We start from the raw sequence: 21,946 nt of genomic DNA, 5'->3' as shown, positions 1-21,946 counted from the left end.
CCCACAGCTCCCCCTCCCAATGCCTTTGCCACCCACCACCGCACCACCACATCACCGCGGCTCCCCCACCTAACAGACACATCCCATGTGCCTGTGCCACCCACCATAACCTTGAGTGTGTAAATTGGAACTGGATGCTGCTATGGAAATTTTTGGACTCCTTGTTTTTGGAATCGCTTTGCGAATTGTGATTAGATGTTGTAATACATGGAATTGGAGATGCATTTTAAAGTGTCATTTTTAAACTGCTGATTTTATTTTTTTCTAATGATCCATAGAGCTTTAGATGAGCAAACACTTTTCAGGTGAATAGCTGCAGAGTGGTATTTCTTTTTTGGTTCTCCAGATCTAAAGTGGATAACATTTGTTTGTCCATCATTGATTGTTTTGTCCACATGAACATACAAACCAGTTTCTTTAGGAAACAAAACAAGCGATGGACATAGCCACTATGTTACAGTTTTGAAAATATTTTCTTCTAGAAATTATTTTTCGTGATGACATTAGGTTCATCCATTTGACCTTTCTTATTTACTAGCAGAAAAGTGAATTACAAGAAAATAAAGTTATCGCTCATAGTAAGGGGCATACTACCTACAGTAACGACACATATTGCTACATATTGTGATGAAAGTCAACAAATTTTTTTTAATTCAGTACGAGGTACTCTTTATACTCCTATAGTAGTAACTGTATCGTTTTACACATTTCTTCCTTTTTTGTTAGTTCACATGAACCATTTGTTTACTCCATAAAACAATAGTGGTAAAAATCAAGTGATGTTGGTTGTGGGAGGTCTATATGAAAATTGTTGTGAGTTCTAACAATGAAGAAGTTGAAATTGTTGCCTCTCTTTGAAGCCTAAAAGCATTGATTCTAGTTGCAATGCATTCCGTTATTCTAGAGTATGACTCTTTGGTTGTTTCTATTTTCTAAGAATCCAGTGTACAACGGTTCCGAATGAAAGAACCCAGCCACCATTCTGGTTTACAATGTTGAACCTACCAAAAATTTAAACAGGTGATACAGATAAAGATAATTTTTCTTCTCATTGATACAAGTGCATTGCAGTAATTTTCTACTTTCACTAACATAGCTCTTACAAATTGAGGGAGATACGAATATTAAAAATCTTGACATAGGCCTCCTAAATTACTATAATATAAGAAACATTTGATGTCTTCACAACCATTAGAGTCATGATCTCTTTTTCAAAAATCCTCTTTTGGGCCTTCCTGGGTTGTCGATACATACCATTATTCTTTGACCAAAAGCTATTTGAAATATATCTATCCATAGAAATTTAGACCCTACCGAGTAATTGATTTATGTCTAAATTGTCAGAGTAATAAAAATATGGTCTATCGGATGCAGATCTTTATAATTGCAGGCTTTGAAAAATGTTTATTGTTTACATATTTGTTTGCCGCAATGTTATTTCTAGTAGGCATTCTGAGTAACACTCTGAGGATATCATTGAGGAGCTTCAGAAGGCAAACGGCGGTGATCTCTAGTTGCTACAAAAGTTATTTGCTCATATTTCTTTCCGTCATTCTGCTAAGAGAGAGATAGTTATGTTCTTTCCAATTTCACATGAGTATGGTTAACATGTATCTCCTTTGTTATATTTTGTTCTTATTTTTGCCCTTATAATCTATCATCGATGCAATATTTATGGGTGGTATAAAATAACTTAATGCTGAACTGGATAACCCCTATCTTTTATCATTGTATGTGATACTCTGCTCATGAGAAGTACCATATATTGAAGTTCTTTGTGGATGCTCAAATATCACCTACCATCATACCATGCAAGTTGATGCCCTCCCACTAGAGGTGTTCACATCATGTCTTCAGTTTTCATTGAATAACAGATCTAGACTTTTTTCATCATTTCTATTTTGTTTCTTCATTCATGAACTTTCTTCAGGATACATAAAAACTCGTAAAGATGTGGTACACTATACAAATCTATGCTTGCTTCATGGGCGATGTAAATACTCCATCGACTGTTCCATCTGTCTACCTTGTGTTACTCTAGTTATTTGTACAGATGTAGGCATTGGAGAGGACAAAAAAGGGTGTGCTCTCCACTATAGATGATTTGATTATTTTGGTGCTACATTTTACGACCAACGATTGATGTTTTCAGATGTTTCATACTACATGTTTGTTTACATTATATTGCAAAATTATGTACTATTCTTCAAAAAGAAAACATGTACTTCAGGCATGTTGTTTGGCTATTCAGAACTCTAAGGATTATTTGCTGACAAAACATTCATGCTCACTTTTGCATGATTCGATTACAGAGTTCGAGTATCGAGTAATTTTCCTCTTTGTGATGTACCTTTCATATTTAGAGAAGAAAGGCATGATAATTTTATCATAATGAGGAATAATTGACAAGAATAACATAAATATCAATAAGAATTCATGATTTAAAATGGACATATAAACTCCCCCAATCTTAGACCTCGCTTGTCCTGAAGCGAAAGGCGAACTTGATAATAATGGCCACATAATTTGAGAGAGAGGTGTCAATAAAAACATAGTACGGTCATGAGAGCATGATGAATATTAACATAGCAACAAGTCTTTCATCATATATATTCTCATAAACAATTAACAATCTATTCACAATTTTTGAAGATGCATAAACTTTATTGGCAAATAAAAAACTATGCTCGTAGTCATTGAGACAAACATAATTCATCATATTTCAGAGGAGAGTCTATGTAAGAGATCTCATATTAGCAAGTTCACATACTCAACTATCATTTAGTCCTCTATGATTGGTTACACTCATTGCATATTTTTGGAGCTAATGTTTTCATCGGACACATAGGAAGGTAGGGGCTTTATTGTTTTGCCACCTAACTTATTTACCTCAAGGGTAATGTCAACAATAATGGTTCATGATCTCCTACATTAAACTCGATATATATATATATATATATATATATATATATATATATCCCCAACACATGATTCTTGGAAACTAGAGAGTTAATATGTTGGAATAAGGATACAATTTACTCACTCTAGCACAAAAGTAAATTCATGAAGAAAAAAAAATATGGCCTTCATAGAGGGAAGTAGAGGTTGTCATGCGCTTTTAGGTTGGATGTGCAAACTCATAATGCAAAGGAATGTCACTTTATATTGCCCCTTATGATAGCAAACTTTATTATGCAATTTGTCACTTTTATTTATTTTCCATCACAAGATCGTACAAAACTTATTTTACCTTACAAGAAAAGATCATAGATGTTTAGGAGGAATTTTTATTGCTTGGTGCACCAATGACAACTTACTTGAAGGATCTTACTCAATCCATAGGTAGATATGGTGGACTCTCATGGCAAGAAACTAGGCTTAAGGATTATGGATGCACAAGTAGTATCTCTACTTAGTGCGGAAACTTTTGGCTAGCAAAAGATCTAAACCAAGCACCCCATGTTAAAGGATCCATGACAAAATAACTTGTATGTGAATGTAAACTATCATGATCGTTATGTTGTCTTCCATGTGCAACATCAACACTTGCTCATTATATAATATTTGGTGGGGTCTCACGATCATAAAAGATGTCCAAGATAGTGTATTTATATGTGAATCTCCTCTCCTTTATCATAATCTTGCATAGATTGTATCAATGACTAATGTTATGTTTGTTTGTTCCCAGCAACTTTTATCATTTATACTTTTTCTATGTGAAGTCAGTACTCCTCATGGGATTAGCATATGATATTTCTATGTCGGGACCCCGATCCTAAGCCATAGGAATCCAGCCTATAACACATCGCATCCCTTTGTGGTCTCACACACAGTTAACTCCACGGCTGCAGCCTTACCTTAGCCGGGACCGTCTGCGTCTTTTGACTCACGTATGCGAAGGTGTCGCTAGCAATCCAATGTCAAAGAACCCGGATCGACATGTCTAGTCATAAACCAAAGTGGCAGTACCGCACAAGGACAGGCATACATGACCTAACAAAGCAGGTGTCGGTCATCAGCGAATGTAGACGAGTCGTAGCAAGCTACAAGGACTCCATTACATCGCGTGACATTTCCCCAAAGGGGACAGACACAGCAGCTAAGAAGGACACATGCCGGTCAACCATTGTGTCCGGAGCAGTAGCGAACTACCAATGCTCGTTGGATCACAAAGGGGCATTTCCTTGTAAGGAGTGCTACTAAAGTTCACGACTAAGTAATCGAACCCCATACATATCAAGTACGACACACGTACGCATGGCATACCGATATGTATAGATACATCGATGGCATCACAACATAACCATAAACATACAACCTTTATTTAAGAGGCTCGGAAGAGCCACACACATAATATTACACATTAAGGGTCTCACGACCCATAATAGCAGTCATACAATTACAAGCCAGCGGAAGAGTTATAAACTGTCTGGGTACAGACAGGGCAACTAGAAGGCACATGGCCTGACTATACTACAGAGCCGACGTAGGGCCAGATCGTAGCTGGGACACCAGCTACTCGTCGTCGTCGATGTCTACGAAGAACCCTCCATTAGGATCATTAGCAACCTCTGCAACATGTAATAAACAAACATGAGTACGAAGGTACTCAGCAAGACTTTAGGATGACTAACTACTCATGCAATGTATCAAAAGGTATTGTGGGGTTTCATGCGGAAAGCCAGCATTTGACTCGTGGCTAGACAACTTGCATTTTTAAATAATTTTGACAACTTGATTTCTCGCACACGAGTCCACTAACACCACAACAATACACTATCGTGGAATCATTCCGTCTCCGTACGGAAATGCCGTCCATGACACTCACGCTTATCTTGGCAATTTTATGAGTAGCCGTTGAAGTTATCTACGAACAACATATGTCTCCAAGTAGTCCATATCCGCGAACGCGGCTATTCGAATAGATCATAACCCTGCAGGGGTGTACTTCGTCACACACGCTCTCGCCACTTATCGCCATGTGCACGTCATGCACCTCGGCAACCTTCAAGCGGAAGCCCAGCGAGGGAGTCGGCCACGACCGTTAACCACACTAGTACCTAGTCCAGGTTTATCGCCTATCTGAGAGTAACCCGTACGGAAGTCCGGCCGAGGTTTCCGCCACGGCCTCAAACGATGTGCGCAGGGTTCCCAAGCCCACCATCCGGGTGCCACTTGGTACACCGTGCCACTCCCTACCGCATCACGGCCCACCTCTCAGGTCAGCACCATGCACGGCCTCCAGCATTACTATAAACACCAGAAACTACTTGCAACTCCTGGACCGAGTACTACGCGATTAATAGGCCGAGCGGGGTCATATTTCAGGGCCCAGCATGTGTTAGTATCTAGTCTTGGATTACATACACGGAACTCAGTTCCTAAGGACGGTTCCAATGAAACAACCCGCCATGTACTCCTACACAGCCTTTCACCTGTACCTTTACCAAATCAAGTTCAACACACAACCTTTGCTCACCGAACACATTCCACATTTCTGTTCATCTCCCAGATGACAGACCATACACAACTCTAAGCATGGCATGCATAGCAGGATAAGGCACATCATAGCTCAAGCAACTACCAGGTATGCTAGGTTGCAAGGTTCGGCTATTTACTGTGACAAGGTTAGGTCATGCAAAGGAAGTGGGTTCAACTATCGTGGCAAAAGCAGTTGAAGCATTTGATCTTAAATGCAATAAATAGGTGCAAGAGCAAGAACATGGGATTTATCGGAATGATCAAAAGGGTTGCTTGCCTTCTTGCTCAGAGGAGGAACGATATCCGTCAGACAGATATTCGGTGGAATCCGGGGTTGCGGAGCCTACCGAAATAAATGGCAACATTCAATAACAATCATATGCAATCAAAATGATGCATGAGCATGACATGAGAATGCAAAGTGATAAGTTATTATTTTCAACATGTATTAGGTTTAGAGTTGATTTGAACCACATTCGAATAGCAATTCAAACGGGGTATTCTCGGGCACCGTTTAAATTGATTCGACCTGATGCTCAGATCAACTTGATGTTAGCATGCATGAGATGTCATGTTATGGTACTGATTTGTAACTAGCACAGTGTGTGATCATTGCATTCATAATGAAATTTGAATATTTTTCCAAATTCCATTTAAAAATTAATTATAAGAATTGAATTATTCCTTATTCCACAATTTAGGGTTCTGTAACTTTTTCAAACATGGTTGAAAATAGCATAATCAGAATCCTTGAATTTTTCTGATACTATTTCATATATAAATTATTTTCATTGGAGTTACATATTAATTTCTATGATTTTTACAAGTTTTAGCAATTTACTGGAATTATTTCTATACTGGAAATTCTATTTATTGCATCAGGCTGACGTCAGCAGGTCAGCCGATCTGTTCAGGTCAAACCTGACAGGGGGGCCCCACTGGTCAGCCTCTCTGGGACTAATCCCGCGCTGACCAGCCCCTAATTGGGGTTTGACCAGGCGTGGGGCCCTCTGGCAGCGACTGAGGGGAGGGAAATTACGCCCTAATGGTCAGCCACGTCGACGCCCACCGGAGGGTGGTCGCCGGCGACCAAGCCCGCGGCGGAGGGCTCGCCGGAGACGACCTAAACGGCGCTGCACAACACCAATTCGAACGCGGTTTGCAGCTACAGAACGCTGGTGAAGTGGCCGATCTGGCAGGGGCATCAGGGGTGGCTAGGGTCGCCGGAAGAGGCGCCGGCGACGAGCCGAAGCGGAGGCCGAAGCTCGGCCTTCTATGAGAGACGGCTCTAGGGCACGGGGAGGACAGCTGGAGGGCTCATCACGCTCCTGGAGGCTCCAGGAGCTCGAACCCTAGCTCGAGCGCGTGGATCAGACACCACAGCGACGGCGACGACATGACCGGCGGCGAGAAGCTCTCGGCCTTGGTGGGAACGAGGCTACGATGCACGGGAGATCATGGGGCGAGAGGGGAAACGACGACGAGCTCACGGCGGTTCCGATGCTGCTGCTGAGGGGCTCGGGGGTGCGCCGGAGGGAGCGAATCGACGGGAGAGGTCTGGCGGCCGGAGGTGGAAGACGATGGCGTTGGGGGCGATGCAGAGCTCGGGGAAGCTTCGGCTTCTGCAGAGAGGACCAGGGCGACGAGGCGGAGCTAACGGACTACTCGGAGGAGGGTTCCCATGGCTAGAGGTGCTGCGGCTCGAGCTCGAGCTCGGCTCCAATGGCGGCAGCAGGAAGGAGGAAGATATCCGAGAGGAGGGAGAGAGTTAGCGCTGGGAATGGATAGAGGAGGCCTCGGGGAGCTTATCCCCGGCCTTGCCAGCGCGAGGCGGCGGCCAGGCAGGCGCACACGTGCGCGGCCGCGCCGGAGGAGGCGGCGGCCAGGCAGGCGCACACGTGCGCGGCCGCGCCGGAGGAGGCGGCGGCCACCTCCTTCTCCTACTAGCGCGAGGGAGGGGACGAGCCAGGGAGATGGGCCAGGCCAGGCTAGGCGACAGGTAAGAGTTTCCCATTTTTTTCTGTTTTTGTTTTTCTATTTTGCTAACTATTGTTTTGCTATTTATTTCAGCTCCAAAACAAAAAGTAAAAACTATTTTAGACCTCCTGAAATATTGTTATAATATTCCCAACCATTTCCAAAGTTTTCAACATTTTTGAAAATTTATAGTTTCTGATTTCAAATTTAAAGTTTGAAACGAGTGGCTTTTGCATTAATTTAAAATGCTTAAGGTGTCAAGAAAATAGTTTTCTCCAATGCTCATTTACTTTCATGATTTATCAGAAAGTTTGAACATTTCTTGAGGCCATTTTGGGTTCATTGATTTTAACTAGTTTGAGAAATCCTTTATTTGAAATAGTGGCTAAGGTTTTGAGTTTTTCTTTTGCCACTTTCTTGTTCTTGTTGAAAATTCTTAGATGCAAATGCAAAGAAGACATGAGCATAAGGCTAACTTGCTTAAGGGTTAGGGATGTGACATTCTATTTCTTTTATTTCAATGCTACGATGATAGATGCATGAGAGTAAAGCACACAAACTCGAATAATATTTATTCTAAGCAAAGGAATTTGAAATTTTATTTCTCTAAGTCACGACATAACTAAGGATTGAACTAAGATAGATGGTAATGATAAAAGTTATGGTGATACGATATCGGGGACCATCCCCCAAACATGGAACACGATAGGGGTGGTGCCCATACCCATATACTCACGTGTTGGGTGATGGTGGTGATGACATAATCCTTTTTGCGATGATACTACTTAAGATACGGATCTCTTCATTAAGCTTGCCAACTTCTGACCTAAGGTCCATATTCTCATTGCATAATTTGTTGATGACGATCATTGCTCCCTCCATCAAAGGATGGGTTTTACTAGAGGAGGTTGCGGTAGTGCCTTCCTTTTCGTACGACATTAAGGGGTAAAACGTTTATTGGAAGGTGTAACCTTGTTTGGCAAGCTTCACTTTTTGAATTCCACGTCCATATCGACTCATTGAGGCACATGTACTTCTTCTTCTTATTCATCACTCGAGGGTTCAATCCTTTTTAATTCATCCTCCATATTCCTATGTTTACCACCCATAAGGATCCACATTCCCATAGACTTGAGAATTGGCAATGAGATATGAAATGTAGCTTTCTCCCTCTGAATCTTACGATGACATATTGCCTCCAAATCTGTTAGGAAATAGAACCCGAAACAAGAACAAATGGGTAACTCGCGATGTGGTGATCAAAATAGACGGGAGTATATACAATGAATTTTCTAGGTTAGAATAGGAGTCGAGAAAGAAAATAGAGTCCGGGAGGCACACAAGGGCCCCACAAGCTATCAAGGGGCGCCCACGGGGGTGGGCATGCCCTGTTGGCTTCTGCCTCCCTTGTAGGTCCCCTCGACTCCTTTTTATTTTTAGAACTTTTATAAAATACCAAAACCAATAGAAAATATATTTTTTGAATTTTTGATTCGGTTTACATACCGTATCACATACCTACCCTCTTTTAGCTTTGTCGAGTGTTCTAGAAGGTCTCTTTTCTGTGTTTTTTCGGAATCATAACTTGAATAATATAAGTTTCAACATTGATGGGCGTACCTAAGATATAGTATTTAAATCTTTGCCCATTTACCACTATTTGATTTTTGCCATCCAAGTTGTTAATCCTTATAGCACCTGAACGATAGACCTCCTCGATGACATAAGGTTCTTCCCATTTGGAGAGAAGCTTGCCTGCAAAAAATATCAAATGAGAATTGTATACAAGAACTCGGTCTCTGCTACGTCTCCAACATATCTACTTTTCCAAACACTTTTTCTTTGGTTTTGAACTCTAATTTGCATGATTTGAATGGAACTAACCCGGACTGATGTTATTTTCAGCAGAACTACCTTGGTGTTATTTTTATGTAGAAATAAAAGATCACGGAATTGGACGTACTTTTTGTTAATTATTTCTGGAATATATGATGAATTATGGAGCAAAGATACATCGGAGGAGGGGTGACTGTGGGCCACAAGGAAATACTACGCGCCCACCCCCTCGGCGCGCCCTGATGGCTTGTGGGGACCACATGGCTCCTCCGACCCTAATTCTAGTCCTATGAATTCACATCTTCAGACAAAAAAATCAAAGAGAAGATCTCATCGTGTTTTATGAGACTGAGCCGCTACCACCTCCTTTTCTTCCTCGGGGGGCTGATCTGGTGTCCGTATGGGGCTCCGGGGAGGGGGATTCGTTGACCTCGTCATCACCAACCCTTCTCCATCAACAATTCCATGATGATCACCACCGGCAGTGAGTAATTCCTATGTAGGCCCGCTAGATGGTGATGAAGTTTGGATGAGATTCATCATGTAAACGAGTTAAGTTTGATAGGGCTTGATCCCTAGTATCCACTATGTTCTAAGATTGATGTTGTTATTCCTTTGCTATGCTTAATGCTTGTCACTAGCCCGAGTGCCATGATTTCAGACATAAACTTATTATGTTCTCTCTTAATATGAAAAGTATTAGGTCCTATCTTGCAAGTTGTATGCACCTATTACGTGTCTTGATCCACATACCCCGACTTGACAATAACTGGGATTCTTCTCGGTGATTGCCATAGTTTGAGGAGTTCGCGTATCCACCATGTGTTAATGCTTTGTTCTGGCTCTCTATTAAAAGGACGACATACTATCCCTATGTTTGCAATAGGACCACACTGCCACGGGAGGGTAGACAAAATATGGCATGCAAGTTCTTATCACAAACATGTAGGACTATATAGGGAATACATGCCTACATTATAATCTTGAATTAGAGCTAGTTATGTGTCGCTCTAGTGTGTAAATGTTACATGATTGCTGTCATCCATATCTTTCCATCGCTGATCCACGTTCCTACACTTTACATATACTGAATCTTGCTAAGTTACTATTGTTGTTGTTACTGTCACACTTGCTACAGAATTGCTGGTGTTACTGTTGTTACCAAAATTGTTGTTATTACTGTTCCTGTCGTGGGAATGACCCTGGCAATAGTACATACGGGTACGAACGAAGGGGTGAATTCTAACTAGGCGCAGCGGATGCACTCGGATGTACGAGTTCAACCCCACTCGAAAGTGGTAACAACACTACATCTCGAGCCCTAAGGCTGATGTTTTCTTATGTGGGTGCAAAAGATTACAAAGTGTTGAACCCTTGAGCTGGAGCCCATGAGTGGCTTATATAGTTGTTGCTATGACCGGCCAAGCTTCATTACAAGGCCATTAATGCTAATAAATAGGGAAGTACTAAAACCGCAGCTTTAACTCTCAGTGTTACTCGTAACATGAGTCTTCACTCCACTCATGAGATGGATTAAGTCCTTAACCGTTGCAGTCTCTTTGATGCCTTCTCCTTGTTGTAGTCCAAGTGCCAAGATGCATACGACGGGCGCAAGGTGATCCGAGTGATTCCAGGAAGGCCGAGTGATGATTGCTAAACCGAGTGAGTTCGAGGCTACCCCGGTGACTTTAAGGACACTGATGTACGTAAGGGGTCCTAGGTAGGCCTAGGGAAGCGGCTCTGTAGGCCTACCCCTAATGCACAACACCATCAGTAGCCCCCCAATCGGTTGAGGTTTTCTAGACCGAGTTGATTGACTTCTTTCGATGTCCCCGGAGGTTCTTGGGCTGTAGCTCAGAGCTGCATCATTCGGATTCTTGGCAAACCTCCACGGATTCAAGAGTGACGAATTCCGACTGTCCAGTCATACGGGTATGTTCGCAGTTGGCGGTGATGGACTATCTTTCGGGAAGATAGATTCCATGATTTGGGTGAATGAGAGCTCTGAGCTCCGCATGCTCAATCAGCGAGTAGGGACAGATATCCACTCGCATTAGGGTAAGGATGATCGGGTCATCTTCATTGATTTCCCGAATGATCGGGGTTCCGTAGGGGGGGCGAGCAAAAAGATCATTCGGCTCACCTAATCAACGTCATGAATACAGAATCCATTCGGGATACGAGGTGGGACGGATTTTTGTGAATTTTTTAATTGAGGGAGCGCGCGCACGGGCGGCAGTTTCTGCGGAGACGTAGGTAGTGGAAGTAGTGGGGTGACGCCCCGATTTCCGCGCGTGTAATGTCGTCGTCATGCTACAGTGTGTGTGATCCTTGGGATACTGCAGATCTTCCTCGGACCGACGATGTGCTCGATGAGGAATCTTGTCGTTGGGTATTTAAGGCTTGGGACGGAAGAGAGAAAGAGAATACTGTGTCCCAGAATCAGGCTCTTTCCGTCCCTACTTCCACCACTTGCCACCGAACACAAGAACCGTCGGCTGCCTCTGTCGATCCCCGGTCCCTACCTCTCTGCCGCGCACCAAAGTGACACGGAAAACCAGGATGCCAAGCTTCCGGAGTGCTCGGAGGATGACGAGGACGATGAAGAGACGAAAGAGAGCGAGGAGGAGCATGGAGACAAGGCGGAATCTTCTCTATTTGAAGAATTCCAGTTCAGGAAATAGGTTGAAACCCGTTCCAAGGCACGCCAGGACCCTGGGGTCCGCTTGGGCGCCCCAAAGACTCCGTCGACGGTGAAGCCAAGTATCTCAGCCATGCTGACTCGTAGCTCCAAGCGGGGTCGGAGTGAGCCCGACGCACTGCCCAGGACCGGTCTTGAGATTTTGGGGGCCCGAGGCGAAATCAGAACTCGGGGCCCCATCACGAGTTGCGTTATTTGAGCATTGTGTGGTCGATACTTTCTCTCTCTGGATTTATTATGTCACCTTAGTTTTAAGCCTACTTTTGACCTAACATTTGAGTAATAAACTATGTGTTATATATTACAAAATATAAATCATTCAAAACATCCTTTGAATACAAAATCCAATATTAAATTCAAAGGGGGGAATATTTCAATAGCATGTAATGCGGCCCTAGCGTTGTATTTGGATTCTAATTCATATACACATATAGGGAATAACACAAAAGGACGCTTAGATAAAACAAAACAAATATTATGGGTTGAATGGCGCAAGATATGCATCATGTATGCAGAAGTAAATTAGTTAGTTAGCAATACAACTGAGATCGTGAGAAACAGTAATATGATATACCTGAGATCGATTTGTGGCGCTCGGCCATGTGCAATGACGTCCATCGACTGGGGCATCGCATCAGCCTCGAGAAACCCATTGATTCAGCGATAGTTGCGGCAAATAGAAACATAAATCACTAGATCAGGGCTTGGGGATATTGAATAAGGTTATAACGATCTTGATTTTGAGGGAAGAATGGACTACATCTGTACATGACGACATACACCCACAGATCCACTAGTTGAGGAATGGCCACGATAGAAGAAGGGAAGATGTGTGTGCATCCATGACTTCCGTCTGCGAGATTAAAGGAAATATGCGTCTCTGGCCTATGCGATCCCTGCGTCCCGGGCCTGCCTCGTTTGGCTGGCTACATGCATGCCTTGGGGAGGGGTCCCTTTACCTTGAGGACCCGGGGCGGTCGCCCCACTGCCCCCCAGGGCCGGTCCTGGCGCTGCCAGAGTAGGCCACCAAGCAACCAAAAGTCTCAAGCTCTAAGCCTCGCAAGACTATCCTGCCACTCATCAAGGTCGGCGTGCATGTGGCTTCGGCATAAGTATCATTACCGAGTGATTTGTCTCAGTTTGAACAATGTCTTCCGAGTGATGATCAGGCTTTGCTGTTTGTGTTGTAGGCCTCACACTTCGACTGCTTCACTAGATCCCAAGACTTCTGACAAAGGTAGTACTGACATTGATGTCGCTTCATCCAAAGGTTATCCTTGAGCTTTTCCAGCAATCCATTCGAAATTCGGGCTTTCGATACTCAAGTGGTCTTTGGACTGTCTTGTGAGCATCACTCGGCCAATATCCATTGACCACTTCATCGTCTGACCCCAAGGATCGCGGCATCTTCGAGCTCCACCTTACCCTGGAGGACCAGGGGGAGGCGCACAAGGAGGCCTTGGCTTAGCTGGACGTGATGGCTGGCGATTGAAGGAGGCGTACGATGCGAGTCAAGCCGTGGCAAAGAACGTTTGGGTAAGTCCTTTGCGCACGTATTTGTTTTTGAATTTGGTCCTTAGTAGGAATCCCGAGTGGGCGTGCCTAGGGGCACACCCGCTGGGTGTTAGTGGGGGGCACTGAGCGCACCCACTAGGTGTATACCCCGAGGCTACCGTCAACTCTGTCAGTCGGCGGTAGTCTTTTCTGTTTCTTTGTATGTTGGATAGAGTCCGGTAGGTTGCGGAACCCTTTCCTTTGTTCCATCTTTCCAGTGGGGGCATGCAGAGCGCACCCACTGGGTGTAGTCCCCGAGGCTATTGTTGACTGAATCAGACAACAGTAGTCTCAGGTTCTTTTGTATGTTCAACAGAGTCCAGTAGGGTGCGGAGCCCTTATCCTCTGTCATTCTAGTAGGGCACGATGAGCGCACCCACTGGGTGTAGTCCCCGAGGCTACCGTCAACTTTGGCAGTCGTGTTGGAAATATGCCCTAGAGGCAATGATAAAATAGTTATTATTATATTTCATGTTTCAAGACAATCATTTATTATCCATGCTATAATTGTATTGAATGAAAGCATAGATACATGTGTGGATATATAGACAAAACAATGTCCCTAGCAAGCCTCTAGTTGGCTAGCCGGTTGATCAAGGATGGTTAAGGTTTTTTGATAACATGCAAGTGTTGTCTCTTGATAACTGGATCACATCATTAGGAGAATCATGTGATGGACTAGACCCAAACTATGAACGTAGCATGTGATCGTGTCATTTCGTTGCTATTGTTTTCAGCATGTCAAATATTTATTACTATGACCATGAGATCATGTAAGTCACTGACACCCGAGGAATACCTTGTGTGTATCAAATGTCACAACGTTACTGGGTGACTATAAAGGTGCTCTACAGGTATCTCCGAATGTGTTTGTTGAGTTAGCATGGATCAAGACTAGGATTTATCACTCCGTGTGACGGAGAGGTATCTCGGGGCCCACTCGGTAATACAACATCAGATACAAGCCTTGCAAACAATGTGACTCAAGTGTAAGTCACGGGATCTTGTATTATGGAATGAGTAAAGAGACTTGCCGGTAACAAGATTGAAATAGGTATGGGGATACCGACGATCAAATCTCGGGCAAGTAACATACCGAAGGACAAAGGGAATGTTATACGGGATTATATGAATCCTTGGCATAGAGGTTCAACCGATAAGATCTTCAAAGAATATGTAGGATCCCGTATGGACATACAGGTCCCGCTATTGGATATTGACCGAGGAGTGTCTCGGGTCATGCCTACCAGAGTCTTTTGGACTGTGCCAACAGGGCCGTTACCATGACAAGCAACCAAGGGGTCAAGGTTAAGTTTGTCTCCGAGCCAGTATCGGCTCAAGTGCCTCGAGTCAACAGTCTATCCGAGGTAGAGCTTGATCAAGTGCCTGTAGTCTGTGAATACCCGGACGTCTTTCCTGACGAGCTACCCGGAATGCCTCCCGACCGAGACATTGAGTTCATCATCGGCTCATGCCCGGATCAAGGCCTATATATAAAAAGCCTTACAGGATGGGTTCCGAAGAGCTGGCCGAGCTGAAGAAGCAGCTAGATGAGCAACTCAGGAAAGGGTTCATCCGTCCGAGTGCATCACCTTGGGGATCACCTGTTCTATTTGTTTCAAAGAAGGATGGTACCATTCGACTCTGCGTCGATTACCGTTCTCTTAATGAAGTCACAATTAAGAACAAGTACCCACTCCCCAAGATCGAAGACCTGTTTGACCAGTTAAACGGGGCCAGGGTATTTCCAAGATCGATCTTTGATCGGGATATTACCAGTTGAAGATACGACCCAAAGATATACCCAAGACTGCATTCGTGACCCGGTACGGTCTATATGAATGCACGGTCATGCCCTTTGGTTTGACAAATGCCCCAGCCTACTTCATGTACCTCATGAACAAGGTCTTCATGGAATATTTGGACAAGTTTGTCGTCGTGTTCATCGATGACATATTAATCTTCTCCAAGTCCGAAGAAGAGCATGAGCAACACCTGAGGTTAGTTCTGGGAAAGCTTAGAGAGCACCAGCTTTATGCCAAATTCAGCAAGTGTCAGTTCTGGCTGAACGAAGTTGGATTTCTGGGTCATACCCTGACGGCACGCGGTTTGGCCGTAGATCAGTCTAAGATTGCTACAGTGACCAACTGGGAATCACCAAAGGACGTGAAGGATGTCAGGAGTTTCCTCGGGCTCGTGGGATACTATCGCAAGTTTGTAGAGGGATTCTCCAGCATCGCTCGACCTATGACTCAGCTCTTGAAGAAAGGCCGAAAGTTCGAGTGGACACCGGCGTGTGAAGCAAGCTTCCAGGAATTGAATAAGAGGCTAACTACCGCCCCGGTATTGGCTACCCCAGACATCAACAAGGAATTCGTAATATATTGTGATGCCTCTGGAACCGGGCTCGGTGGAGTCCTGATGCAAGATGGCAGGGTCATGGCGTACTTGTCATGGCAACTGCGACCGCATGAGGAGAACTACGCCACCCATGATCTCGAGCTAGCAGCTGTAGTGCATGCTCTGAAGACGTGGTGACATTACCTTCTGGGGAAGCGATGTGAGATATATACAGACCTCAAAAGTCAGAAATATATCTTCACTCAAAGGGAGCTGAATATGAGACAGCGGAGATGGCTTGAGTTAATCAGGGATTACGACCTCAGCATTCAGTACCATCCCGGCAAAGCGAACGTGGTAGCTGATGCCTTAAGCCGGAAGGCAGGCTCCTTGAATGTCATGCTCAAGGAGAGGTTACCCGTCTTGTATGAAGAGATGGAGAGCTTTGGGCTTGAGATAGTCGAACCAGGATACCTGGCCAACCTCGAAGTCAAGCCTGCTCTGGCAGACAACATCAAGGAAGCCCAGAAAGGACACAAGAGTATCGAAGGCCTCAAGAGGAAGGTGCGAGAAGGCAAAGCCCCAGGATTCTCGATTGATGAGCAAGGAGTACTGTGGTATGGGAAGCGCTTATGCGTACCTAACAAGGCCGAACTTAAGGACTTGATCCTGCAAGAGGCTCATGACACACCGTACTCTATCCATCTAGGTGGTACCAAGATCTACCAAGACATCCGAGAACGATTCTGGTGGCATGGGATGAAGAGAGAAATTGGCTCCTATGTCGCTAAATGCGATGTATGCCAGCGAGTCAAGGCTGAACACCAGCGACCTGCTGGATTGCTGCAACCTCTTCAAGTGCCGAAATGGAAGTGGGATAAAGTCGGCATGGACTTCATCACCGGGTTGCCCCGGTCGAATAAGGGTCATAAGTCCATTTGGGTCATAGTCGATCATTTGACAAAGGTGGCCCATTTCATCCCCGTTAACACCACCTACGATGGCAGCCAGCTGGCCAGTCTATACATTCATCGGGTGGTGAGTCTCCATGGAGTTACCAAGGAGATCGTGTCCGACCGCGGTATGCAATTCACCTCAAGATTCTGGAAGAAGTTTCAAGTAGCTCTCGGAACCAAACTCTCCTTCAATACGGCTTTCCACCCGCAGACGGGCGGACAAACCGAGAGCGTAAACTAGATACTTGAGGACATGCTCCGCGCGTGTGTTTTGGCTCATGGTGCCAAGTGGGAAGACTGCCTGCCGTTTGCTGAGTTTTCTTACAACAACAGCTACCAGTCCAGTCTTCAGATGGCCCCATTCGAAGCGTTATATGGGCGAAAGTGCCGCACCCCGCTCAATTGGTCCGAAACCGGTGAAGGACTAGTTTTTGGACCAGAAGCACTGCAGGAAGCAGGGGACAAGGTTCAGCTTGTCCGAGAGAACTTGGAGGCAGCTAAGTCAAGGCACAAGAGCTATGAGGACCCTCGCCGCAGAAACGTGGAGCTTGTTCCCGGAGACCAGGTGTACTTGCGAGTCACGCCTCTCAAGGAGACCAAGCGTTTCCACGTCAAGGGGAAGCAAGCTCCAAGGTTCATTGGACCCTTCAAGATCACGGCAAGGCGCGGGGAAGTAGCTTACCAGTTGGAGCTACCTCCTGAGCTTTCGGGTGTGCACAACGTGTTTCACGTGTCACAACTCCGGAAGTGTTTACAAGTGCCGAACCGTCCCGATCTTTACAAGGACATTGATCATCAAGCTATTGACCTTCAACCGGACCTTACCTACCGCGAGAAACTGATCCGCATTTTGGATGAAGCCGAACGTTGCACCAGAAGCCGCACCATCAAGTTTTTCAAGGTTCAGTGGAGCAACCATACCAAAGCAGAAGCCACGTGGGAACGTGAAGACTATCTCCGATCTGAATTTCCCGAGCTATTTAACGGTTAGCTTAGGAATCTCGGGGACGAGATTCTTGTAAGAGGGATAGGTCTGTCACACCCTGTTTTTCACCACAAGTATTTTATGTTGCAAACATCAGAGCTTGCTAAAACTTTTTCAAATAATGTTGTGAGTGCAATGTAAACCCTTGTATGAGTGAATGCTTGCTTGTTTGATGTCTCAAACCCATGAAAAACTTATTATTTTGCTCTCTTCAAAAACCCTTTTTCCTTTTTATCAAGATCACCTTCGTCATGTTGGGATACACTACTAGCTCATGAAGCCAAGTGGCACTTCCAACCAAAGTTGGTGATCTGATCCACATATTAATTTCATTCATTAAAAACATTAATTGGTGATTTAAAATACTATTTTCCTATTTTATATTTATGTCTGTTTCTAAGGCCAGGAATGATATTCCCACAAGGAAAATTACTTTCCTGCCTTAGAAAATTCTGAGTAAATTCATGGAAGCTCAAAAGGACATATATTTTCCATATATAAGATTTTCAACCCTATTTTATATTAATATTATTTGAGTAAAACCCTGAAAACCATTTCTGTCTGTTTTAGCTTTTTGAGATGTTTCCAAAGGAAATAATCTCAATAAATTCCCATAAAATTATAGGAGCCCTCCCAAGCCATATTAGGTGCTCACATAAAATCTCACCTTGATCCAAGGTGGGGAAGTGCACCTAATGAGCCCAAAACCCTCTCTGTCCACAGAAGAGTTGGAACAACTCTACATTGCAAAGTTTCTCCAATAGAGCTGAAACTTTGCAGAGGTGTTTGACACCCCAAATGAGGACTCCACACCAAAGATGGGATTTGTGAGACTCTGATTGGCCACACTTCCTTTGTAAAGGACAGTACTGGTCATTTTGAGGCATTTTCAAGTTTACAAAGCCAAACTAGTTCAATGGAGCTCAAATCTGGTGAAACCCCATGTTTTTACCCCAAGACCAATCCTGTTAAGTTTCAGTTCCAGTGGTGGAGTGGAAGCACCCCAAGTCAGTGTCGAACACCTACTGACAGGAAGGTAAAAACCCTCCTAGCCACTGTTTTACCCAATGTCAAGGCCCCAAACTTGGTGAGTTAGAGCCCCAGAACACCCTGAGCACCCAGTCAATCAGCCCCTCCCCAACTCCAAGCACTAGTGACAAGATCTTCATTTTGAGCCGCAGGACAGTACTGGCAACACTGGTTTCCTTGCCTCCTTTGACCAGCTCATGCTCCCACTAGCACACAACGGCTAGGCACACTCCCAGCAACACTCAGGACATGGAGGACACGTCCAAAGGGCCCCAGAGCGCGCCAGCATGCCGTGGCATGCCAAAACCACGCCCTGGACGCGCTACAGAGAACCTCCAGCGAGGGGACGTCGCCCCGGCCAGTTCCAACCCCCCCCCCCCCTAGTAGTGTCCAAGCACTTCCCCGACACCCACTCTGTGCAAAGCCGCCATCAGGGGCCCCCTCTCCTCGCGCAAGAGCTCAGGCGACGCGTGCCCGCGCGCGCCCGACGCGGTCGAGCATGCACGATCGCTGCGGCTCGACCCCACTCGCTTTCCCTCTGCGGCCGATGCACTAGGAGGTCCTAAACCATGTCCCGAACCCGGGGTTTCGCGGCCAGCACCCCACTGTGCTCGCACGCGCGCCACGGTGAGTCACCGGCGCGCCCGAGTCGGCTCACCGCCGCTGGCCTATAAATAGGTCCCCCCCGGCACCCCAGCACCCTCCAAGCAGCCTCAGCAAAACCAGTAGACTCCCCCTAGCCACCCAATCGATCTCGCAGAGCCCCGGTGCTCGAGATCGACCGAGGCCCCTCCGCCTCGGAGCTCCGGTCAATCTCCGGCTACACGCCGGCTCCTGCGCTGCCCGACCTCCCATTACACGCCCCTTGACGCCAGGACCATTTCCCCCAACTTTCCCGAGCAAATCCGTGCCCCTAGCCACTAGTTCGACGCCAACCCGAAACCCTTCCGCCACGATCACCTCGTCGCCGACGACCCAGACCACCTCCGGTGTCGTCCCGACCACGAGCAGGTAGGCGGAGGAACAAGGAACCCATTCCCGCTCCTAGATTGGCCTGAGGACAAAGGTAGCCTCGCCGGCTTCCGTCTCCACCTCTCTGGCTGGAGGTAGGAGAAGGATCCGACAGGTGGAGCCCACCTGTCAGTGTCCTGGGGCAGCCAGTGCGCGCAGCCGCTGACGCTGACCCAGGGACCCGCAGGTCAGGTTTGAACCTCGCCCGCGCGCACCTGGTGGCCAGGCCTGCTGGCTGGGCCGGCTGGATCTTACGCCCTGGCCTTTTTCTTTTTACTTTAACCTGCAACTTAAATGATTTTTAGAAAAATATTTAACCAGTAGAAAAATATGATTCTTCCACCAGTAATTTTCTATAAATGTGCAGTAATTGATTCTGTAGTGTTTGACATTTTTTTCAAAAACACAAACTATTTTGGTATAATAAAATGATATTAAAAGCATTTGTTTGCTTCTGTTTTATTTTAAATAAATATGCTTAGGTAATAAAAACCATAGGAAAAAATTTCCAAAATAATAAAATGAATTTATTCAAGCTTTGCAACATTTTTAAAAGCGCCTTGTGATCTGTTTTGGTGTGAGCTATTATTTATTTTATTCCTTTTTTGACGGTAGGGTTACCGAGTGACGGAGGATCCGGAACGGAAGACCCCGAAGACCCCGGATACCTAGCTGACCAAGGCAAGCAGCCCTTTGACCATGACTTGAGCACAAACATTGTTGCATGCTAGTTGGTACTTTCCCGTAGCATGTGATCACGATGCCGGTTCATCATTGTGGTGATGGTACCGAAGGCTTCTTCGAAGCACTTGCATGATAGTAATGTTATTCACATGGCTCCTCGGAGCATGAACATGATGAGCTTGATCTTACCATCTATGAGGATCATGCTACTGTCAGGTTGACTAGTAGAGTTAAATCATTGCACTGAGCTTGACCCTACCCCTTGAGGATCATGTTATACCATGTTGACAAGTAAAGATAGAGCATATTATCATGAGAATGATGATGAGTTAAATCAAGAGTTTATGAAAACCCCGTCGGGTGCCACTAATGCCCGAGGGTGATGATGAGTTGGTGATCACTTTGGTGAAGTGATGCACCGGTGTTTTGTGTGAGTATGGTTTCGGAAATGGGATTAGATTTATGATGTGTCGACCGTCCCAACCTTACCAATACGACCACGATACCCCTTTATGGGACGGGGCTTTGTTGATTACTCTAGTCGGTACTAGCAAAGAGCCACATTACTAGTGGCGGGAGTGATCGGTGTCACTCTCGTGATGGGGTCGTGCCAGGTAGGACGACTATGTCATTATTATGAGTTCCAGGCACACCCTTGGTCACTGCATGGTTGACACTGTCCAGAGTCGGTGCTCGTAAGATGTACAACATGTGGGCTGGGTACCAATCGAGTGGACCTCTTTGTCTAGTATTGTCAGGGGAAAGATGATGATCGGGTACTTACCTCGGGTATATGTGATATACCGCGAGTCGTGGATGACACGGAAGTTTCCCGTTTCTCGTGGGTCCAGCGTACTACCTCTGCAGAGTGTCAAACTATTCGAATAGCCGTGTCCATGGTCAAGGACAGTTGGGTGGTGCTGCTTAAACTACGTCCAGCATTTCCGCATAAACCAAGTGTGAAAGTGTGTGTGTGTGGTGTTAAAAAGGTGCTGTTATGATAATCATAATAATATGACCAAGTTCGGTGACTTGGCATATAGGGTAAACCCAGATGGTTTAGCTCTCATTAATACATTGAGGTTATGACAAGTCTGATGACTTGGCATATAGGGTAAACCCGGATGGTTCAACCCTTAGCAGATATGTTGATATCTAAAACCAGTTCTTCAAAAGTAATTCTTTAACTTGTTGCATAACATGATCATTCCTCCCAGATGAGTTACACTAAAGATGCATGTTACTGTTATTCTTCACTATAATTGTTCATATCATGGGTTGTTTGCGAGTACATTCAAAGTACTCATTGGCTTGCCAATGGTTATATTATTGACTAGACATGGAAGGACCGGAGTTTGGCGACGAGTACGCCGTCGGAGCCGAACCTGCGAT

This window comes from Hordeum vulgare, chromosome 6H (genome assembly GCF_904849725.1).
Source record: "Hordeum vulgare subsp. vulgare chromosome 6H, MorexV3_pseudomolecules_assembly, whole genome shotgun sequence".
Lineage (NCBI taxonomy): Eukaryota > Viridiplantae > Streptophyta > Magnoliopsida > Poales > Poaceae > Hordeum > Hordeum vulgare.
The sequence above is the reverse complement of the archived record's forward strand: the minus strand, read 5'-3'. Positions refer to the sequence as shown.